Below are 10,993 nucleotides of genomic sequence, written 5' to 3'. Positions count from 1 at the left end.
CAGGTGGATAGGCCTGATCGCTGTCCGCCTGGTAGATTGTTTGTCCCTGATGACTGGACCAGTAGAGTTATTTCGGAGGTTCACTCTTCCGCATTGGCAGGTCATCCTGGAATTTTTGGCACCAGGGATCTGGTGTCTAGGTCCTTCTGGTGGCCTTCCTTGTCTCGAGATGTACGTATTTTTGTGCAGTCTTGTGATGTTTGTGCTCGGGCTAAGCCCTGCTGTTCCCGGGCCAGCGGGTTGTTGTTGCCCTTGCCTATTCCTAAGAGGCCTTGGACGCACATCTCTATGGACTTTATTTCTGACCTTCCTGTTTCTCGTAGGATGTCCGTCATCTGGGTGGTGTGTGACCGTTTTTCCAAGATGGTTCACTTGGTACCTTTGCCCAAATTGCCCTCCTCCTCTGAGCTGGTCCCTCTATTTTTTCAGAATGTTGTGCGTTTGCATGGTATTCCTGAGAATATAGTGTCTGACAGGGGTACTCAGTTTGTGTCTAGATTTTGGCGGGCGTTCTGTGCCAGGATGGGCATCGACTTGTCTTTTTCGTCTGCATTCCATCCTCAGACTAATGGCCAGACTGAGCGTACTAATCAGACCTTGGAGACTTACTTGAGGTGTTTTGTGTCCGCTGATCAAGACGATTGGCTTGATTTTTTGCCATTGGCAGAGTTTGCCCTTAACAATCGGGCCAGTTCTGCCACTTTGGGTTCTCCATTTTTTTGTAATTCAGGGTTTCACCCTCGCTTTTCGTCCGGTCAATTGGAGTCTTCGGATTGTCCTGGAGTAGATGCTGTGGTTGATAGAATGCATCAGATTTGGGGACAGGTTGTGGACAATCTGAAGTTGTCCCAGGAGAAGACTCAACAGTTCACTAATCGTCATCGGCGTGTCGGTCCTCGTCTTTGTGTTGGGGACCTGGTTTGGTTGTCTTCTCGATTTGTTCCTATGAAGGTCTCGTCTCCTAAGTTTAAGCCTCGGTTTATCGGCCCTTATAGGATTCTGGAGGTTCTCAATCCTGTGTCCTTTCGTTTGGACCTCCCAGCATCTTTTACTATTCATAATGTTTTTCATCGGTCATTGTTGCGGAGGTATGAGGTGCCGGTTATTCCGTCTGCTGATCCTCCTGCTCCTGTGCTGGTTGAGGGTGAGTTGGAGTATGTGGTGGAAAAGATCTTGGACTCCCGTGTTTCCAGACGGAAACTTCAGTATCTGGTTAAGTGGAAAGGCTATGGTCAGGAGGATAATTCTTGGGTGACAGCATCTGATGTTCATGCTCCTGATTTGGTTCGTGCATTTCATAGTGCTCATCCAGATCGCCCTGGTGGTTCTGGTGAGGGTTCGGTGCCCCCTCCTTAAGGGGGGGGTACTGTTGTGAATTCTGTTTGTGGGCTCCCCCGGTGGTGTTTTATGGTAGTGCCACTTATTTGCCTTCTTCTATCCTTGATCACCTGTTGACACCCATTAGGGGAGTTTCCTATTTAAGGCTGCTTGGCTGCTGGTCTGATGCCGGCCAACAATGTATCAGTAGCATTCTGTTGCATTCTCCTGCCTCAAGATCCTGTTCAGCTAAGTTGAATTTTGTTTCTAGTTTATTCTATTTTTGTCCAGCTATTTGCAATGTGACTCTCTGTAGCTGGAAGCTCTCGTGGACTGGAATTGCCACTCCAGTGGCATGAGTTGTCACTGGAGTTTTAAAGTAATTTCAGGATGGTGTTTTTGAGTAGTGTTTTGAAGTTGACCGTGAAGTGACTCTTTCCTGTACTTCTGCTATCTAGTAAGCGGACCTCACTGTGCTAAATCTGCTGTTCATCCTACGTATGTCTTTTCCTCTTGACTCACCGTCAATATCTGTGGGGGGCTGCTATCTCCTTTTGGGGTTCATCTCTGGAGGTAAGGCAGGCCTGTATATTCCTCTGATAGGGGTAGTTAGATCTCCGGCTGGCGCGTGGTGTCTAGGGCATCGTAGGAAACACTCCCCGGCTACTTCCAGTGTCGTGTCAGGTTCAGGTCACGGTCACTTTAGTTCCCATCACCCGAGAGCTAGTCCGTTGTTATTTTGATTTCCCTGCCATTGGGAAAATCATAACACATAACAAACACTTGATTGCTGGGAGCCCAATTCTACATGCTGAATTCGAAGGAGTTCTAGTGGATTGCCTGATAGATACCGGGTCACAAGTGACAATGATGCCAGAAGCGTATTTCAAGCAGCATTTCCAGGACCTGGCCAAGCCAGAAAAAGAGACATTGATCTGGTTGTTTACTGCCAACCAACAACCGATCCCGGTCACAGGGGTTGTGTGGATGAATATTCGAATCTGTGGGCAAGAAGTTGGGAGAAAAGGGATCCTGCTAGTCCCTGAGCCTATCAAGGAAGATGTGCCTGTAGTACTGGGAATGAATATCCTACGTGAACTCGATCAGATTATGTTTACCAAACGGGGACCTGGATATTGGAAGAAGGCTACTACACATAAGCCTACTCAAGAAGCCCTTCAACGACTGATCCGTGTCTGTGGGACGCAGAAGAGTGTGCCACCTTATCAGACAGTAGGGGTCATCAGGGCCCCTGGCAAAGAACCTGTAATCCTACCTCCCGAGCGAGAAACTATAGTATACCTTCCAGTGGGGACTCACCGCAACCTTGACGGGTTGGAAGTGGTTGTTCAGCCTGTGGTAGGCGGAGGAGTGGACCAAGAAGTCATGATAGCTTGTACGATAGCTGTGGTCCAGCGAGGACATGTCCCTATAAGAGCTTTGAATGTGGGCCCCGGGGAGGTCACCTTGCCACGAAGGACAGATCTGGCCATGGTGTACCTACATAAGAGTGAAGTGGTGAGTCAGAAGGAGATGTCTTTATCACCGAAAGAAGGTGTGGGGTGGACCCTAGCACTTGCTGCAGGGGACGAAGAGACACCATCCCCGGAGTGGAGTGGACGGGTCATCCTTGATCAAATGGAAGTGGATGTGAAGACTCTGGGCCCTGAGCGTTTGCAAGCAATAGAAACTACGCTGTGGGAAAATCAGGCCGCATTCACCCGTCACGCTGAAGATTTTGGCTGTACTGAAGCCATCACGCATGAGATACTGACTGGGGAAGCTCGTCCAATTCGAGAACGATATCGGCAGATCCCGCCCAAGATGTATCAAGAGGTGAAAACACTACTGAGGCAGATGCTGGATTCAGGAGTGGTGCAGAGTAGTCAGAGCCCTTGGGCAGCCCCGGTGGTGCTCGTCAAGAAAAAGGATGGGACCATCCGGTTCTGTGTAGATTACAGGAAACTCAATGCCTGCACTGTTCGAGACTCGTATCCGTTGCCCCGCATCGAGGAATCCTTGACAGCGTTGGGGAAAGCCAAGTACTTCTCCACCCTGGACCTAGCAAGCGGATACTGGCAAGTAGCCGTGGCAGAGAAAACCGCCTTCATCCTCCCTATGGGGCTGTTCGAGTTTAACCGGATGCCCTTCGGGCTCTCCAATGCTCCAGGCACATTTAAACGGCTGATGGAAAAGTGTTTGGGAGACTTAAATTTTGAGGATACCCTGATCTATCTGGATGACATCATTGTGTTTTGGGCCTCATTCGAAGAACACCTTGCCCGGCTTGGACAGGTACTTGGAAGACTGCGGGCTCATAACCTGAAGGTGGAGCCAAAGAAGTGCCACCTCTTCAAGAGCGAGATCGAGTACCTGGGCCACATAGTGTCACAAGATGGAGTTCTACCCTTGCCAAAAAAAGTGGCTTCTATCCAGAAGTGGCCAGTCCCTCGAACAGTGAGAGAACTCCAGGCCTTCCTGGGACTCGCTGGGTACTACCGCCAGTTTGTTAAAGACTTTGCAAAGGTGGCGGGTCCTCTTAATGAGTTGTTGAGGGGGACCGCTGGAGTGCCAAAGACCCAGCGTATCCACTGGGCACAGGGACAAGACGAGGTCTTCCAGGCTATAAAGAATGCCCTTACCTCAGCCCCGATATTTTGGCCTACGCAGACTTCGATCAACCATTCCTGTTGTACACAGATGGTAGCCTTCATGGCCTCGGTGCAGTGCTTTCTCAGATACAGGATGGACATGAGAGAGTCATCGGGTATGCTAGCAGGTCCCTGCGAGACAGCGAAAGAAACCCTCACAATTACAGCTCCTTCCGGTTAGAGCTCCTGGCCCTGGTGTGGGCCATGACAGAAAAGTTTGCAGGCTTCCTGACAGGTACCAAGGTTCAAGTTCGAACAGACAATAATCCCCTGGCTCACCTTGAGAATGCTAAATTGGGGGCCTTAGAACAATGATGGGTGGCTCGCCTAGCCAAGTTTGACTTCACCATCTGTTATCACTCTGCTACCGAAAACGCAAATGCTGATGGGCTGTCAAGAGTGACTGTGGAGACTCCAGCGGGGGATCTCGATGAACAACTCGAAGAGGAGGAGACCCCAGATTTTTGTAAGTTCAAGCCCCCAGTGGTTGCGGCCCAGTCAAGAAGGGAGGCCTGCGCACTACCCCGGTCCCTGGGGAGAACCAATGAGGAATGGGGACATGTTCAGGATGAAGATGAAGGGCTGAGACAGATGAAATGGTGGGTAACTCAGAAGCAGAAGCCTGGCAAACAAGAGAGAGATGATCTGGACGCTGAAATGAAGAGTATCTTACACCAGTGGGAAAACTGGAAGTGCGAGAATCAGTGTTATATCGCAAGAGACAACAGCCAAAAGATATGGAAGTAAGGTGGCAGGTGGTCATCCCAGGAAGAATGGCTCAAGAAGTAGCTAGAGAAGCCCACGAATTTGGAGCTCACTTCGGGCCCACAAAGACCTACTAATGGTTACAGCGATATGTGTATTGCCCCCGGTTGGAGTCTGTGGTGGAAGAGGTTTGCTGGCAATGTCGAGTATGCAACCTCATTAAGAGTACCGAACAGTGAGCACCCATCCACACCATACAAACTAAGGAACCGCTAGAAGTCTTGATGATCGACTATCTCCTCGTGGGACACTCGGCCCAGGGGCTATAGTACTGTTTGGTGATGACTGATCATTTCTCCAAGTTCGCAGTAGTTACCCCGACTAGAGATCAGACTGCAGAGTCGGCGGCACGAGCCATCTGTCAAGACTTCATCCGGGTGTATGGGTGCCTACAGCGCATCCACTCTGTCCAAGGCGCTTGTTTCCAAGGCAAGGTGATGGAAGAACTGTATCGTATGTATGGCATGGAGCGGTCCTGTACCACCCCTTACCATCCTCAAGGCAACAGAGCATGTGAACGCTTCAACAGAACCTTACTTCAAATGCTGAAAACGTTGGAGGAGGATAAGAAGGCGTGTTGGCCAGACTACCTGCCAGAGTTGGTCTGGACCTACAACAATCGGGTCCACTCCACCATGGGTTCTACCCCCTATCTACTGCTGTTTGGAAGAGCTGGACGGGAGATCATTGAGCTGAATTTGGAACAGCCAGAGGAGCTGATGGAGCGAACGGTCACTTCATGGGTGAAAGAGCATCGGCAACGACTACAAACGATACGGCAGTTGGCGGGTCAGCAGCTGCAAGAAAAAGAGCATACAGGCCGTAAACCGACTCAAGAGTTACCACTCCAACCTGGAGACTGAGTATTAGTCAGAGAGAAACACCCCAAGGGAAAACTAAGTGAGAGATGGGAAGTACAGCCGTACAAAGTTATCGAGCGAGTGTATGCTAACGGCCCTGTCTACAAGGTACAGACTGAGACTGGGGCATCCGCCCCTAGAGTACTTCACAGAAATATGCTGCGGCCTTGCCTGTCTGAGGTCTGTTTTATGCCATTGTCGCCTGAAGGCGCTACTCCACTTCCTGAATCTGTCATGCCTGATGGTGAAATCGATGATGAGTGGTGGACCGTCCCTGACACAGTAGGGGGTCCTCAGCCGCACAGAGACGGTACTCCCATGGATGTACCAGTACCGCCATGCGAGGACGACACCAGACAAGAGCTCACAATGTCTCCTGCAACAAGTGTTCCTCTGGAAGATAGTCAAGCCTTGCCTGACAGCCAAGAGCTTCAGAGATCCCTGAGGTCTAATGCAGGGGTTCCACCAGTGCAATATGTAGAACAGTGTGCTCTGTCTGTTTTTCCAACTTTGTTGCCTCCTCTATAGGTGCTGTCTCCGCATTGCACGTTCCTTCATTACTCTTCGACCTTGATGCTGTGATGGCCGAGGACAACCATCATTAAGAAGGGAGGCATGTAAGAGGGTGGTGCTGTTATGGACAGTAACACGCTGCCACTTTAAGAGACAGCACCCCCTTGTCTGGTGTGATGGAATGTTCTGCTTCCCCCTGCTATAGACTGTGAAGATGAACGGCCCTAGGATAAGGGGAGGAGTTGAGCCTGGACTGTGTGTGTGAGCTGAAGCTGCTACAGAGAGAACTTTGTGCTGTTTGCTACAAGAAAGGTCCCACAGCCTGGGACGGAGTGTACTGGTGAAATTTGCAAGACTTTTCCGGGTACAGCAAAGGTGGCTGTTCTGTCCTAGTTTGTGAAGCCACGAAGATACAGAGAAAGGGATTTACAGTTTCCAGGAGCATCCCTAGGATACAGAAGGACAAGATCACGTTTCACAGAGCTGACAGAAAGCTGTGCGCACCACCATATTAGACTGCTGGGGGCCCCCCTGGGACTGGATGTGATTCTCCAACATCACTGTGAGTTTGTTCCTGTTGGGTGCTCCTGTTAGGGCCTAGTGTAGGCTTCAATAGTCAGTACACAGGAGCCGTGTGGCCTGCTTGGTAAAGGCCAGGGAGGTTATACGTAGAGTAGCATCATCACCTGTTTATTGTTTACATTTGCTGGTTAGACATATTTTGAGTCTGTAATAGTTGGAGCACCGTGCTATTTTACAGGAAAGATAACGTTTATAACTCTTGTAAATTGTCTTTTGCCATTGTATACCCCTGTTTGCATCTTCCTCATCCGCTTCATTCCTTGCTTTCCAATAAATCTACCCTTTGTTGTTTGCACCTCATCTTGTGTACAGTAGTCTTCCTGCACCGTGGTGGTCCCCCGGCCATCGCTTCACAGCCAACCCCCAGATGATTTGGGGTACACTTTTCCAGGACTCCTCTCTAATGTTCTTTTCCTGGCTGTCTCACTGTGCTGGTTCCCACCTCTCCTGCCCTGCGACTTCACACACAGTGTCCCAAGCTTGCAGCCCTGGATCTTGTAGGGCGACATCTTTCAGGTCCCCTTAATCATAAGTGGCTGCCTTTTCAGCTAATGTGTGTGGCTGTGGCTGATACAGATACCACAGCCTCTGGCTGGCTAGCTGAGCCTTGTAGTTTTCCACTGGTCTTGGGGGCCGGTTCCCCACTGCGACCTGGTCCTTTGACCTAGTGATGTTTAGCATGGATGCGGGCCCCATGGGTGGATTACTCACTACCTGTGCCCCTAGCATGGGTGGACATACCGCCTGTTCAACCTCTGTAACTGCTCTGCTGCACACATGTGATATGACAGTTAAACGGGCCCCCCTCCTCACCTGCTAGCATATATTATGCTGCTGTCCAGCCGGCTGTCACTGCTGCGGTCTGCGGTGAGGTGACGGGTACCAGACGCTGGACCAGGAAGAGAGGAGGGAGGGGGAGGGCCTCTCAGTCACAGTGAGTCACTGAAGCTTGCTCTCAGGGGTGGGATTCAGCCGATTCTCCCCAGTTTGATGGAACCGCTTGTTAAAAAAGAAGCCGGTTTCCCCGAACTGGGGAGATTCAGAGCCGCGATCCAGTACCACACCTCCCAACCCTCACGTATCCCGCTAGGGAGTCCCGATTTGAGAGTGCCCCGTGATCCAGCACTGCAGAGCTGCATCCCTCCACCCGCAGAGCCACACATGCCACACATCACATGTATGGCTGCCACTGCTCTGTGCGCACAGGACCTGTGATGAGGTCACAGGAGGGGAGGAGTCAGGAGTCACATGATCAGGGGCCTCCGTGTATTGCAGGACTCTGCTGTGCTGTCATGGTGTTAGACGACTTATATGTGGGGTCAGGAGTTGTTTACAGTGTGGATGTAGCAGAGCCGTGTGTGTGTGTACGAGGTGTACAGAGCGGAGCCGTGTGTGTATGAGGTGTACGGAGCGGAGCTGTGTGTATGAGGTGTACGGAGCGGAGCCGTGTGTGTGTATGAGGTGTAGAGCAGAGCCGTGTGTGTGTATGAGGTGTACGGGGCAGAGCCGTGTGTGTGTATGAGGTGTACGGAGCGGAGCTGTGTGTGTATGAGGTGTACGGAGCGGAGCCGTGTGTGTATGAGGTGTATGGAGCGGAGCCGTGTGTGTATGAGGTGTACGTAGCGGAGTAGTGTGTGTATGAGGTGTATGGAGCGGAGCCGTGTGCGTATGAGGTGTATGGAGCGGAGCTGTGTGTGTACAGAGCGGAGCCGTGTGTGTGTATGAGGTGTACAGAGCGGAGCTGTGTGTGTGTATGAGGTGTACGGAGCGGAGCTGTGTGTGTATGAGGTCTATGGAGCAGAGCCGTGTGTGGGTATGAGGTGTACGGAGCGGAGCAGTGTGCGTATGAGGTGTACGGAGTGGAGCCGTGTGTGTGTATGAGGTGTACGGAGTGAAGCCACGTGTGTGTATGAGGTGTACGGAGCAGAGCCATGTGTGTGTATGAGGTGTACGAAGCGGAGCTGTGTGTATGAGGTGTACGGAGTGGAGCCATGTGTGTATGAGGTGTACGGAGCAGAGTCGTGTGTGTGTATGAGGTGTACGGAGTGGAGCCGCAAGTGTAGGAGTAACTATGTGCGGCCATTATACTGTATGCAGTATCATGTGTGGCCATTATACAGTATATAGTATTATGTGGGGCCATCATACAGTATGGAGCATAATGTGTGGCCATTATACAGTATGGAGCATCATGTGTGGCCATCATACAGTATGTAGCATCATGTGTGGCCATTATACAATATGGAGCATCATGTGTGGCCATTATACAGTATGAAGCATAATGTGTGGCCATTATACAGTATGGAGCATCATGTGTGTTATGGTCTGGTGATGTAGGAGCGACATGCGACTAGCTCTGAGCAGGTGGTAACTATACAGACCGCAGTTCCTGATCTTAACACAGACACTAGCAGTAGCCGTGGAATGTTCCTGTCACTCCCTGGACACCTCGTCACAGCCGGAGAACTAGCTACCCCTAAAGGTAGAAACAGGAAAGCTATCTTGCCTCAGAGAAAATCCCCAAAGGATAGGACAGCCCCCCACAAATAATGACTGTGAGAGGAGAAGGAAATTACATACGTAGTATGAAACAAGATTTAGCAAAGGAGGCCACTTCTAGCTAGATAGAATTAGTACAGGACAGAACACTGTGCGGTCAGTAATAAAAACTAGAAAAAGTCCACCGCAGAGAAATGCAAAAATCTCCACACCTGACTAAAGGTGTGGAGGGCAAACTCTGCTGCCCAGAGCTTCCAGCTTAGCGGAATAGGTTCATACTGATAAGCTGGACAAATGAGCAAAACATAGAAAGTGCTAAACAACAAAGTCCACAACAAGTGAACTGCAAAAGGACAAGCAAGGACTTAGCTTTGCTGAACTGGTCATAGTGTCAGGGAAATCCAAAGAGCCGTGACTCCAGGCTGGAACAATTGACAACTGGCATTGAATGAGAGAACAGGCCAGACTAATATAGCCGAGCCAGAAAGACGATCAGTGAAAACAGCTGCTGATGCTAAATCCCAGAAGCAGCCATACCACTCAAAACCACAGGAGGGAGCCCAAGAACAGAATTCACAAAAATGCCACAAACAGTCTCTCCGGTGGACAGCGGTCAGGTCTATCCGCCTGAAACTCTTGCAGCACACGTCGCAAATCTGGGGAGATGGCAGACAAAATCACCCCTTCTCTAAGGATACCAGCCGGCTCTGAATCTCCAGGAGAGTCAGGCACAAAACTCCTAGAAAGAGCATCAGCCTTCACATTCTTCAAACCCGGCAGGTACGAGACCATGAAATCAAAACGAGAGAAAAACAACGACCAACGAGCCTGTCTGGGATTCAGCCGCTTGGCCGACTCGAGATAAATCAAATTCTTGTGGTCAGTCAAGACCACCACACGATGTTTAGCTCCCTCGAGCCAATGTCGCCACTCCTCAAATGCCCACTTCATAGCCAACAGCTCCCGATTACCGACATCATAATTCCGCTCGGCAGGCGAAAACTTTCTTGAAAAGAAAGCACATGGCTTCATCACAGAGCCATCGGGGCTTCTCTGCGACAAAACAGCCCCCGCTCCAATCTCGGAAGCATCAACCTCCACCTGGAAGGGAAGTGAGACATCTGGCTGACATAAGACCGGAGCCGAAGAAAACCGACGCTTCAGCTCCCGAAAGGCCTCCACAGCCGCAGAAGACCAATTAGTCACATCAGAACCCTTCTTGGTCAAATCCGTCAAAGGCTTAACAACGCCAGAAAAATTAGCTATGAAGCGACGGTAAAAATTAGCAAAACCCAAGAACTTCTGAAGACTTAACAGATGTAGGCTGCGTCCTGTCATGAATAGCCTGAACCTTGACTGGGTCCATCTCAATAGTAGAAGGAGAAAAAATGAAACCCAAAAAAGAAATCTTCTGGACTCCAAAAAGACATTTTGAGCCCTTCACAAATAAAGCATTGTCACGTAGGACCTGAAAGACCATCCTGACCTGCTTAACATGAGACTCCCAATCATCCGAAAAAAACAGAATATCATCCAGATACACAATCATAAACTTATCCAGATATTCACGAAAGATGTCATGCATAAAGGACTGAAAGACTGAAGGAGCATTAGAAAGTCCAAAAGGCATCACCAAGTACTCAAAATGGCCTTCAGGCGTATTAAATGCAGTTTTCCATTCATCACCCTGTTTTATACGCACAAGGTTATACGCACCACGAAGATCTATCTTGGTGAACCAACTAGACCCCCTAATGCGAGCAAACAAATCAGTTAACAATGGCAAAGGATACTGAAATTTGACCG

This window comes from Ranitomeya variabilis, chromosome 5 (assembly GCF_051348905.1).
Source record: "Ranitomeya variabilis isolate aRanVar5 chromosome 5, aRanVar5.hap1, whole genome shotgun sequence".
In the NCBI taxonomy this organism is placed as follows: domain Eukaryota; kingdom Metazoa; phylum Chordata; class Amphibia; order Anura; family Dendrobatidae; genus Ranitomeya; species Ranitomeya variabilis.
The sequence above is the reverse complement of the archived record's forward strand: the minus strand, read 5'-3'. Positions refer to the sequence as shown.